The sequence below is a fragment of the Miscanthus floridulus genome, chromosome 4 (assembly GCF_019320115.1).
Source record: "Miscanthus floridulus cultivar M001 chromosome 4, ASM1932011v1, whole genome shotgun sequence".
Classification (NCBI taxonomy): domain Eukaryota; kingdom Viridiplantae; phylum Streptophyta; class Magnoliopsida; order Poales; family Poaceae; genus Miscanthus; species Miscanthus floridulus.
Window position 1 is genome coordinate 99,455,783 of NC_089583.1, and position 10,358 is coordinate 99,466,140.

Sequence of the window (10,358 nt, forward strand, 5' to 3'; positions counted from 1 at the left end):
TTCAGAAATACAAGTGGGTACACTTCCTGGGACGGAAATCTATTTCTTTTTTCTTAAGAGCACCATACATTCTTCGGACAACCTCCTTCTCCGGCGACAACGGTGGTCGGAGATGTCAAGAACTCAAGCCTCACTGTTCGGAGAAGGTTGAAATGGCGTGTCGCATCAGAATACATGGCGCTCGGGGACTAGCTGTGGGGGATATACCCCCGGGTACCACAAGATGGTACATGGGCCGCACCATCCGAGGTGGCCTGGCCCGTGAGATCAAGGCGTACATGGCAAGATTACAAAGTTGTGCTAGATATTGTAATAGTACCAAATAGGATACTTTACTTGTAACCCTCCTCCTCCAGAGTATATAAGGAGAGGCAGGGGTCCCCCTCAGGGACGGATCATACAGTATACATCTCAATACAATACACCAAAGACACAGGACGTAGGGTATTACGTCGATCAGACGGCCCGAAACCTGTCTAAATCGTTGTCTCTGCGCCTTGTGTCACCATCTGGTTCCAGATCACGCGCACCTCTACCGATTATCTACCACCACGGGCACCCCCCCTCGGTGGACTGCCGACCATATTTCGTCGACAATCGCCTCTGCATCAATGGGCTCAGTGCGCACATTGTAATCTTCCCCATAGATCCTCCTTACCGTTGACGTGTACTCTTGGACTTTAGTGTACACGTTCGGGTCGGAGTACACCTGGGGCGGGGCAGCCGGGTCGAAGGAGACAGAGGACGACGCCCTGCCCATGTGAGACATAGCCCACGCAGAGAACTCCGAGATCTCCTCGCCCGGGTGCGCAGCCTCCTGCGAGAAAGACGGGAAGATGGTGAGAAATCAAAGAATTGAGCGTCAAAATAAATGAAAGAAATCACTTACGTATGCTTGTTTGTATCCGGGGAGGCTACGACTGCCTTGATGGTGAGTTGGACCTTGCCTCATCAGACGCTGTTCCCGCTGCCTCTCGTGCGTGTCAACAAAGTCCTGTGATAACCACTTGTCCACGATCATGGCCCAGCACTCAGGATACGATCGGCACCACCAGGGAATCACCTACAAGTCATCGAGTATTTGACATATAAGAAGAAATTGAACCTACTTAATATCAAACGAATCATTATGAATGTTATTCGCCTACCTCAAGGTACTGGTCCCGGGTCAGCGTAATCCGTCTTGCTTGAGGCTTGGGGAGGACTGCCTAAGTACCGACCTGTAGTAGTCTATGTGGGCCTGGACGCGCCCATGGTGGTGCATCTCGGTGACGTACTTCCTACAAGCTGCGGCAGCCGCCCGATCCGCCTGGGCCTCAAGTCCTTCTTCGGCCTTGAAATATTTCTGCATACAAAACCATGTATCCATTCATTATTTCAATAAAAGATTTAACCAATGAATGCGATGTATTAAGCAATGTTGTGCGAGAGAGACTTACCCAAAACTCCGCCAATACTCGCTCCTGCTTGTTGCGGTAAGTGTCATCCGTGACCAGCGCGTACCTGTCCCAGTTGGAGGCCGGCTCCCGCACCACCGGCTCTTCGGACAGTTGCACAATGCCGGGGTACCATTTCCTGCACAAAACACCAAGGATGCTGCGGGGGTGCGTGCTGGAGTACCCGACAAAACCAACCAGGCCCTGCACAAGTGATTAAGAAAATTTATCAGTTTCTCTTAAGATTTCCAACATATCTTATGAAGTAGTTGTGATAACATCCATAGTTACTTACCTCTTTGCCATAGGCCGAATCACTGAGCGGTTTGTGAGGAAGCGGAACCAGAGGGAGGCTCGCTGGGACCTCGCTCGTAGAGAGTTCCGGGTAGCGGTACCCTCTCCCTCGCCCTCGAGGCGCCTCGCCTCCCTCGCCCTCGAGGCGCCTCGCCTCCCTCGCCCTCGAGCGCCTCGTCTCCCTCGCCCGTCTGCTGACCCCTCTCTTCCTCCGACGAGGACGAGCCAGTGGCCTGTCACGCTGCTCCTCCTCCAGCACCTCGTCACGTGTCGAGGGAGGAGACCACTGCCTCCTGCGGTGGCTGCCCCTGGTCTCCTCTCGTCACCTCCTGCGGACGCTACCCGGACGATGACCCCTCACCTCGAAGGAGAGGGCGGTCTCTCCCGTAAACCGAGGGGCGTGTCACGGCGTGGATCGTCTGCTCGCCATCTTTGTCCAATCACCTGCAATCACAAAGAATGAACAAGACTAATTAGTACATATATTAGAAATAGATTCAAAATATATAAACAAAACATAAATTAAAAAACCATAGTATTACATGTATTAGGAATAATCTTCATGATTGGGATCATAGGTCTCATCATCACTGTCAAAATTGTCCAAATGGGCAACACTATCCGAAGGTTCTATGTTGTCATCGTCGTCATTGCCTAGAAGTAATCGCTCAAGCATTGCTATGTCCTTGGCATTTACCACCACATCTCCATCGACCTCGTCATCAACCGTTTCGTTGTCTACTTCCATTTCGATTGCTTCGGGTAAGACTATCTCAAACGTGCCTGGTAGCCCATCTTCTTGATAGAACTGTCCATCATATGTGTTTGCGTTGAAGTTGTAATCATCATCGTTTGGGGCAGGTAGTTTACCATGTGGAGATACCTGGTGCACAATAGCCCAACCCTTAAGATCCTCTTTGTCTTGGTTGGCGTATCGAGTATAATACACTTGCACGGCCTGTTGAGCCACAATGTAGACATCTTTTCCAGGATAGATGGAATCTTCTCGAATCTCCACTAGCCCAAGATGAGGGGTTCGTCTCGTTGATCGAGGATTAAACCAGTGGCATTTGAACATGACAGGTTTAAGAGGTTCGTCTCCATAAAATGAGAGTTCATAGATTTCCTCAACTCTACCATGATAGTCGAGGCCATCAGTGCCGACGTACAAACTCCGCTATTTGTGGTTTTTCGTTTGGGCCGAATCTGCTCGTAACTTGTTGTGTGGAAGCGATATCCGTTCACGTCATAGCCGGTAAATGACTTCACCCTAACATCACAGCCGTTTGCAACCTGTTTCAACTCGTCGCTCATGGACGAATCGGTCTGGGCCTGCAAGGTGAATCATGATAGATCGTTATATTAATCAAACGTACGATCACCTTGGACGATCGAACGTACGAGCTAAATTGGACATTACCTTTTGTTTGAACCAAGAAATGAAATCAGGCCTCCCCGCTCCCGCACCCCGCGAAACAAGGGTGTCTTGTTCATGCGAGGTAGGATCCCTTGATTGATGCCAGAATTCACGAACAAATTCCCTGTCCGAACGAGAATCAATGGGGTTGGATGCAGAATAGTGACGGCATATTGAAATAAGTTCGTTGAGAACTTACTTGATGAACGGCTGCACCTCGGTAAGGTTATTCAACACATATAGCATGATACTGCGCCACTCTTCATTTCCCAATAGCTTTGGGGTTGATCCACTTGCGCTGCCGAGTTGGCCTTGGAAAAGGCTCAGGGTCGATTCATTTTCCGCCAGTATTGTAACGAGGGGGTGGATTATGATTGCTAGGAAGGTTCGGCTTGTAGTATAGCAGTTGTGAAGTTTGCCACCTCCTCCCGAAGGCATGCCTCTGCAATGGAAGCCTCAATTCTGGCTTTATTTGTATATTTTTTGCGAAGAGTCTTTAGACATCTCTCGATTGGATAGCACCAACAGGGCCTGCACGGGCCCCCCAAACGTGCCTCGGACGGGAGGTGCACAATCAGATGTTGCATCGGCAAGAAGAAGCCGGGTGGAAAGATCTTCTCCAGCTTACAGAGCAACACAGGTGCCGCTTTTTCCAAGTCCTGAGCAGACGGTCCTGAGATATTTCCTTGGCACAAAGCTGGCGGAAGAAAAAGCTCAACTCTGCCAGCACTTGCCAGACATGCTCAGGGACATAGCCTCGGACCATCGCCGGAAGAAGCCGCTCAATCCATATGTGGTAGTCATGACTCTTCATCCCGTTGACTCGCAGAGTGCCTAAGTTCACTCCCCTGCTAAGATTCGCTGCATATCCATCTGGAAACATTAACATCTGCCATCCATTTTAGTACCTCCTCCTTTGATCGATTTGCAAGATGAAATTGACCTTAGGCCTTTTCCAGTTCTTGTTTCGGCCACTTAGGAGGCTGCATCGCTTGATTCCGGTCTATCGCACAACGTCGCTAGGTCCACTCTAGCCTTAACGTTGTCCTTAGACTTGTCAGTGTCCATGAGAGTTCCCCAAAGTGCCTCGGCGATATTCTTTTCAGTGTGCATTACTCAATGTTATGTGGCAGAAGAAGGGTCATCGAAATAGGGGAGCCTCGTCAAGCCAGGATTTATGAGTCCACATATGTTCCTCACCATATCCCACAAAACCACCTTCTTCATTGGGCACGAGAGCATCTATCTGAACACGAACCTCGGCACCAGTCCTCAAGTGCGGTTTAGGGTCTGTCACTTTGACACCTTTCGTAAAGCTCTTGATGTCTTCTCTAAATTCATGTTTAGAGGGAGGAACTGACGATGCTTAGTCGAACGACGAATACTTGCCACCCTTCTTCACCAAATGAACCTCACGGCTTCCTTGCATACTGGGCATGGGAACTTCCCGTGAACACACAAGGCTGGCGAATAACCATACGCCAGGAAGTCAGGCAGGGAGTAGTGGTACCAAACGTGCATTTTGAAGCTTGTCTTTGTAGCTCGATCGTATGTCCATACCCCCTTCTCCCAAGCGTGGATCAATTCATCAATCACAGGCTCCATGAACACACCCATATTACTCCCCGGGTGTCCAGGAATTATCAACGACAAGAATACGTTATGCCGTTGAAAGGAGATGCCGGGAGGGAGATTGAGGGGGATAACAAAAATGGGCCAGCATGTGTATGGGGCAGCCATCATTCCATAAGGATTGAACCCATCTGTTGCCAGCGCGACACGTACATTACGAGCCTCAGCTGCTTTGTCACGATGTTTGTCATTGAAATACGTCCATGCTTCAGCATCAGACGGATGTACCATCTTCCCAGGATTGTACCGTTTGCCATCTTTGTGCCATGTCATCTGTTTCGCGGATTCCTCAGTCATGAATAGCCGTTGGATCCTCGGTAGGAAAGGAAGGTGACCAGCACTCTCGCGGGGATCGGAAGCTGCTTCTTCTGACCATCACCAGGTCTACCTCCAGGTACCTGGAGGATTTACACTTCGGACAGTAATTTGCATCCTTTGTTCTTTCCTAAATAGGACGCACCCCTTCGGACAAACATGTATCTTGTCATACGGCATCTTAAGCATACGAAGGAGTTTCTCTGCCTCGTACAAGTTCGTCGGCAAAGTGTGCTTCTCCGGTAGCATGGTGCCAAACACGGCCCATCTTATCGAAGCCTTCTCGACTCAGGTTTAACTCGGCCTTCAACCCCATTACGCGTCCAATCGCATCTAGCTGAGAAATCATTGTACGCTCGTGAAGGGTTTCTGTGCCGAGTCCAACATTTTGTAGAAGTCCTTTGCGGATTCCTCTCTCCTCCTTCTCACGTCGTTCAGCGAAGTGAGCTTGGTGGGCGTCATCTAGCATGTCTGCTACCCCGGCATCATCATCAAAAGCCTCGAGGCGTGCTCTCACCACCTCTGCTCTTATACGATCTGCTTCACCATGGTAGATCCACTGCTGGTAGCCAGGCGTATAACCATTGAACACAAGATGTCTACCCATGGTCTTCTCGTCTACTTTTCTCCTATTGTCACATTTGCTGCAGGACACCAAACTAGAGAATGTCCTCCTGCTCCTGGGCCAAATGCATGTTTCAAGAAACCATCTGTCCCCTTCACCCATTCATAGTCGTAGTCACTCCCGCTTCTCCAGCCCGTGTACATCCACTGACGGTCCTCCATCCTTTAACATTTACAGCATAGAGTATGTGACCATCAATTGCATCTACGCGGTGTTCCTACTGTCTAATAGGTGAGGATAGGTCCTAATCCCACCCGCGGATGCGTAGATGAGGTCAGTTTCCATGCTCCGCTCCTCTCCGAGACAGAATTTCGGCAGCACCTCCCCGGTGTTCTCCCGATACACGTCCTGCAAGGGAGAGTGTGTATCCGGAGAACAACAGGGAGGTGTTGCCGAAACTCCTTCTCGGACCGGAGCGGACCATGGAAACTAACCCATCAACGCATCCACGGGCTGTCCAAAAAACGTGGACAATCCGAAACAGATACGGTCGCAGATACGCAAAGATCCATACCTACGACCGTATCTCTTTCGGACGGGAGACGCCTAACTGGGTTACCGCGGGCTACGACAGACATGCGGCAAAAAGAGGTTTTTATACCTAGGGTGTCGGTGAAGTAAGGCTAGCGGGGCAGTGGCGAATCGACGCAGTGGCGAGGCGACGCAGTGACGGCAGAACCGCAACATCGACGAAGACGATCGGGGTCCTCCGGGTCCCCTCCGACGTACTCTTCTCCTGCATAAAAAGACAATAGGTTATTTTTTGTTCAAAATTTCGGCAGCACCTCCCCCGCACGGGAGGTTTCCAAAACCTGCAAAAAAACGACACGATGGCCGACATTCACAACGGCACGAAGGCCGACAACCACAACGGCACGAAGGCCCTCATATCAACTTACGGCACAAAGGCCCACACAACCAAAATGGCACGAAGGCCGATAACCACAACGGCACGAAGGCCCTCATAACAACTTACGGCACGAAGGCCCCACACAACCACATACGGCACGAAGGCCGACAACGAGAGTTTTACCTAGGGTTGCGGTGGAGTCGGCGTCGCGGTGCGGAGGTCACTTTCTTCTCCGGCGAGGTCGAGCGGCGTCGGAGTACTCCTCTCCCCCTCTTCCCTTTCTTCTCTCCTTTTCCCCTTCTTCTCCTTCTCTTCCCCTTCCTCCTCTCCTCTTCTTCTCCTTTTCTTCCCCTTCCCCTTCTCCTCTTCTCCTTCTCCTTCCTCCAACTCACCCTCTGCCTCCTCCCCTCCACAGCACCGGCGACGGAGGCGGCCTGTGGGCTGGGTGTCGGGTGGAAGGCCGGTGAGGGGAGCCACCGGAGGGCCGGCCGAGGCGGTTCGACTCCCCTTGCTCGACGGAGACGGGGAACGGAGGCAGGGTGCGACCTCGGCCGGCACTGGGCGTGGTGGGCGGCTGGGGCACGCTGGTGGGTCACCGGGGCCGCTGGGCGGCCGAGGGCGGTGCGGGGTGCGTCGGGCGCGGGCAGCGGGGCGCGGCTGCGCGCGCGAGGCGGCAGCGCGCGCGTCGCGAGGCGCGGCAGCGCGTGCGGCGCGACGCGGCAGCAGCGCGCGGCGCTGTGGGGGCGCGGGGCGACCCGCGTGCACGCGCGGCGGTGGGCGCGCGGGGCTTGCTCGGGCTTGGGCTCGCCAGTCTCTCATCGTTCGGCCTCTCGGCGGCGGGCTAGCTGCTGCGGTTTCTGGAGGTCGCGGGGCATCCCTTTGCTCTCGCTGTGTCGTCCGGTCTCTGTGCAGACGGCGCGCGCAGCAGCGGCAAGCGGCGGCGGGCGCGCGCAGCAGCGGGCGCCGCGGCGGGGGTGCGCGGCGGCGGTGGTGGACGCGCGGGGGCCGGCTCGACGGGGGCGCGTGGGGAGGGAGACGACGGTCGACGTTTTTTTTTTAAAAATTTCGATGGGAATTTGGATCACATGTGGAGATTCTGGGTTTCAGGCACCGACGTCGCAAACTCGCTCGAACCATTCTCAATTTTTTACCACAGCCTACCATGCGATAACATGACATCTCGCCAAGTTTCGTGATTTTCGGCTTCGTATGGATTTTTAATATTTTAAAACACTTTCCGGCAAGTCGGTCGCCATGTTACGCGAACAAGATGCGTGAAATTTGATGCGAGCTCGTGGATAGGGACTCAACATGCACCAATTAACATGAATAACATTTTTTCGAAACACTACATTGCAATATTCCATGCACCTGCGTTCAAATTTGACATATTAAAAAAAATCGAAGATCGAAATAAATTAAAGGAAATATACAACACAAAATCAAAATTGGCCTGAATTTAAATTGAGTTCAAAACAATGTATCGTAGCACCACAAAAAACTGGGCTAAAAAAAAAAAAAAAGTTGCCGAGGCTCTTTGCCGAGGGCCTGACCTGTGGCCCTCGGCAAAGAATTTTAAAATAAAAATAATAATCTTTGCCGGGGCCGTGGATCTGGCCTCGGCAAAGGTCCTCTTTGCCGAGGGCCTAGCCTCGGGACCTCGGCAAAGCCGATTTAAAAAAAAAAAACTTGGCCGAAACTGGTTTTTAAAAAATCTTTGCCGAGGGCCTGGTCTGGGGCCCTCGGCAAAGACTTAAAAAAAATTTGGCCGAACCTTTGCCGAGGGCCTAACGGGTGGCCCTCGGCAAAGTTTGACGGGAAATGGCCGCCGTGAACCCAACGGACCTACTTTGCCGAGGGTATCTTTGCCGAGGGCCGAGGCCCTCGGCAAAGATTTGATTTGCCGTGGGCCTGTCTTTGCCGAGGGTCGTACCCTCGGCAAAGGCCTCTTTGCCGAGGGCCGTTATTTGCCGAGGGCTCCTTTCTGGCCCTCGGCAAAGAGTCTCTTTGCCGAGTGCCCGATATTTGGCCCTCGGCAAAGCCTCAGGCCCTCGGCAAAGTACGCGTTTCCAGTAGTGGTAGTTTGGATTAAAACCCCCAAGAGTAAATAGGAAACCTTTTCCCTTTGTTCCCTGACCAGCAGCCAACTCTAGCCTGGGCAAGCCAACAGGCTGCACAGCCGTGCATGCTCCTGTGCCCGTTTGCTTATAGTACGTTAATCACGTAATTAGGCAGGCATCCATGCACGACACAGACCAAGCCGCACTTAGCAGCATCATCCACCGCCATCTCTCTTGGCCCAGCCTGGTAAGCCAACCGGTCCAGCACGAGCACCAGCCGCAGCCCAGTTTCCCCTGCTCTGCCAATCATGTGCGCGTCTGCTGGGCCCTTCTGTCAGCCGGGAGATCGCTTGCTTCCGTTTCCCTCCGTCTTCTTTCCCGTACGGACGCCGTCGTCTCCTTCGCTTTTTGTCCGAAGCAGTTTGTCCGAAGCAGAGCAGCGCGCCTGTGTTTTCCGCCCGCCGCTGAAGCCCAGGAACCAGGCTGCCACCCCATCGGATGCCCATGCGTGACGCCAGCCGGGCCCGCCCTGCGCCGCGCCCCGCGCCGCGATTGCCGTCATGACCGAACGGCGCGGACACAGCCTGACGCTCCCCCTTCTGGAAGCTTCCCAGCTCGCTCACCTACCCGCACCCCCGGATGCTCGCACGTCGCTCCGTCGTCCTATCAAACGGCGTGGAAGCCGGCGCCCTCACCAGGAACCCTAGCACCGCGGCTATAAGAACCCTCGTCCGAACTCGCTCTCACCATCCACTACTACAGAACTGACATCTAGTCCCGGTTGGGAACTGGTTTTAGTCCCGGTTTCCCAACCGGGACTAGCGTTTCGGGATTAAAGGTGGTGTTCTTTAGTCCCGGTTTGCCACAACCGGGACTAAAGATCCTTCTAGCTTTAAAAAAAATAATGCCTCCCACCGCTGCGCCCTGTGAGATTCGAACCAGGACCTCATGCACTACCTCACGCGGAGCTTTCCACCCCACCTACACAACACATCTACAATAGATGGGATGCTTTCCTTTTGAACTAACCCATCGGGGAACCTTTAGTCCCGGTTGGTGTTACCAACTGGGACTAAAGTGTCCTTTAGTCCGGGTTGGTGTTACCAACCGGGACTAAAGGGTCTACCTTTAGTCTCGGTTGGTATTACCAACCGGGATTAAAGGTTGGAGGACTTTTTAGTCCCGGTTGGTGGCTCCAACCGGGAGTAAAAAACCTTTAGTCCCGGTTGGTATTACCAACCGGGGACAAAAAATGTCGAGGCTAATGCCAAATTGGGACATCGTTCTAAAGTCTGTTCTCTAGTAGTGATCTTCCCCTGCCCACCGCCACCAACCCTCCTCCTCCACTGCTCTGCCCTCCACGGGCCACGGACGCCTCACCCTGGTTCGGCGCGTCCAGGGTCGCCGGAGTTGCGAGGAGGACGCCGTGGTTGTCCTCATCTCCGGTGGGAAGCCGCGGCGCGACCACCTTTACGGCGCGTCGGCAGCACCACGACTCGGCCACGTCTTGATCGTCTGCCTCCACGCCATCGCCCGCCCACGGCGGTCTCGTCGCCAAGCCGTGTCGCTCGGAGATCGTGTCGCCACCGCTCCGTCAGCACTCGCGTCGCCACTAGAGCGGCCCGGCGAGCCTCCTGCCACCGAGCACTGCCTCGCCCCGGAGCTCTCGGCGCTGCGCTCCACCTCGGCGTCGCGCCTCGCCGACGACATCACAAGCTCTACCTCTCCC

At 53.6% G+C, this 10,358-nt stretch overlaps 1 long non-coding RNA gene across 1 annotated transcript; it reads right to left on the minus strand.

Moving 5' to 3' along the window:
* Positions 1-604: 604 nt before the first annotated feature.
* Positions 605-1,591, minus strand: LOC136552296 (uncharacterized). The gene is made up of 4 exons (XR_010782792.1): positions 1,440-1,591; positions 1,149-1,345; positions 890-1,063; positions 605-817 (listed from the first exon to the last, which is right to left on the minus strand). It is a non-coding gene; the product is annotated as an uncharacterized lncRNA (long non-coding RNA).
* Positions 1,592-10,358: the final 8,767 nt, after the last annotated feature.